The 2,497-nt window shown below is 43.1% G+C and overlaps 1 pseudogene; it reads left to right on the forward strand.

The window, feature by feature from the left end:
* LOC111831163 overlaps nucleotides 1-2,497 on the forward strand; it is a 5,871-nt pseudogene that overhangs the window by 2,460 nt on the left and 914 nt on the right.

Consider the following 2,497-nt stretch of genomic DNA (forward strand, 5'->3'; position numbering starts at 1 on the left):
CAAGGATTTTAGCACCTTAGCTGCACCACTTACCGAAGTTATCAAGAAGGATATCGGGTTCAAATGGGAGGACGCCCAAGAAAAAGCCTTCCAAGCGCTTAAAGAGAAGCTTACTAACGCCCCTATCTTGATTTTACCCGATTTTCTTAAAACTTTTGAAATCGAATGTGATGCCTCCGGGATAGGTATTGGAGCTGTTTTGATGCAGGATAAGAAGCCGATAGCATATTTTAGTGAGAAACTCGGTGGTGCCACATTGAACTATCCGACGTATGACAAGGAACTCTACGCTTTGGTCCGGGCCTTACAAACGTGGCAGCATTATTTATGGCCGAAGGACTTTGTCATACACACCGATCACGAATCCCTTAAGCATCTTAAAGGTCAGCAAAAACTTAACAAGAGACATGCGAGATGGGTTGAATTTATCGAGACATTCCCATATGTCATCAAGTATAAAAAAGGTAAGGATAATGTCGTGGCCGACGCATTATCCCGAAGGTACACCTTACTCACAACTCTTAATGCTAAGCTTTTGGGTTTCGAGCAAATTAAAGAACTCTATGCTACCGATCCGGATTTTCAAGAAATTTATAATGCTTGTTCTAAGTTTGCTTCGGGTCGCTACCATAGGCAAGATGGGTTCCTCTTTTATGGGAACCGTTTGTGTATTCCTAAATGTTCTCTTCGAGATTTGTTTGTTAGGGAAGCACACGGAGGAGGACTTATGGGTCACTTTGGCATTGCCAAGACACTTGAGGTGATGCGCGATCATTTCCATTGGCCGCATATGGTAAGAGACGTTGAGCGTATATGTGGAAGGTGTGTCACATGTAAAAAGGCTAAGTCCAAAGTCCAGCCGAACGGTTTGTATACTCCTTTACCCATTCCTTCTCATCCTTGGACTGATATATCAATGGATTTTGTGCTTGGATTACCTAGAACTAAAACCGGAAAAGATTCGATTTTCGTTGTCGTTGATAGGTTTTCTAAGATGGCACATTTCATTGCTTGTCATAAAACCGATGATGCATCTCTTGTTGCTAATTTGTTCTTTAAAGAAATTGTTCGTTTGCATGGCATGCCTAGAACCATTGTTTCGGATAGGGATACCAAGTTTCTTAGCTATTTTTGGAAAACATTATGGTCTAAACTTGGAACTAAGCTCTTATTTTCTACTACTTGTCATCCGCAAACCGATGGTCAAACGGAAGTGGTTAATAGAACCCTAGGCACTCTCTTGCGCACATTGATTAAAAAGAATCTTAGAACTTGGGAAGAATGTTTACCTCATGTGGAATTTGCATACAATCATGCCATTCATTCCGCTTCTAAGTTTTCACCATTTCAAATTGTTTATGGGTTCAATCCCACTTCTCCTTTGGATTTGATGCCTTTACCTTTGAGTGTAAGACCTAGCTTGGATGGCAAAAGGAAGGCCGAAACGGTGCAACAAATCCATGAGAGCGCTCGTAAGAACATTGAGGAGAAAACGAAGAAGTACATGGAGCAAGCTAACAAGGGCCGACGACGCATGGTCTTCGAGGATGGCGACCAAGTATGGATTCACTTGAGGAAGGAAAGGTTCCCGGCCGAGCGGAATAGCAAATTGAAGCCAAGAATCGATGGACCATTCACCGTCACAAAACGGATCAATGACAATTCCTATCTAATTGATCTCCAAGGTAAGTACAATATTAGTTCAAGCTTCAATGTTTCTGATTTATCTCCTTATATTGTAGATGAAACGGATTTGAGGACAAATCCTTTTCAAGACGGAGGGCATGATATGACCATGGTCGAACAAGACCTCGAGAACGAAGTGGAGGAAGCCGTCTACGAGGAGAAGCACGATGACGACGAGGAGAAGCACAAAGTCGACGAGGAGAAGCACAAAGTCGACGAGGAGAAACACGAAGACGACGAGGAGCACGTAGCCGAGGAGAAGCTCGAAGTAGAAGAAGCACTAGTCATCCCGGAAGGTCCTCTAACAAGATCAAGGCTCAAGAAGCTTCAAGAGTGTCGATTCTAGGAGAAACATATTACTTTGCGTATTAGCTTTAAGTTCTATCGGTCCGTTTTTATGATCCCCGACTTTGCGTATTAGCTCTAAGTTCCTTTGGTATGTTTTTATCCCTTGTCAAGTTTTGTCCCAATGGGTTTTCTTGACAAGGTTTTTAATGAGGCCTAAGTAACACTTTCTGATGAAATCATGGCCAGTTCACTTGAACCACACAAAGAAGAGGAGCTACTTGAAGCCGAGAACACACGGCCACGAACCACCGGCCACGAAGAACAGCTTGTACCGGAGGAAGCATTGATCGTCCCGGCGGGTCCTCTAACAAGATCAAGAGCCAAGAAGTTCAACCAAGCCATCAATGGATTACTTAAGGAGTTAAACAAGAATCAAGAAGACGACGTTCAATCCTCACTCATAGTGATCACGGCTCAAGAGGATCGGTAAAGGGTTAAGTGTTGCTTATGCACTCTTTTTCCC

This window comes from Capsella rubella, unplaced genomic scaffold (assembly GCF_000375325.1).
Source record: "Capsella rubella cultivar Monte Gargano unplaced genomic scaffold, Caprub1_0 scaffold_113, whole genome shotgun sequence".
Classification (NCBI taxonomy): Eukaryota; Viridiplantae; Streptophyta; class Magnoliopsida; order Brassicales; family Brassicaceae; genus Capsella; species Capsella rubella.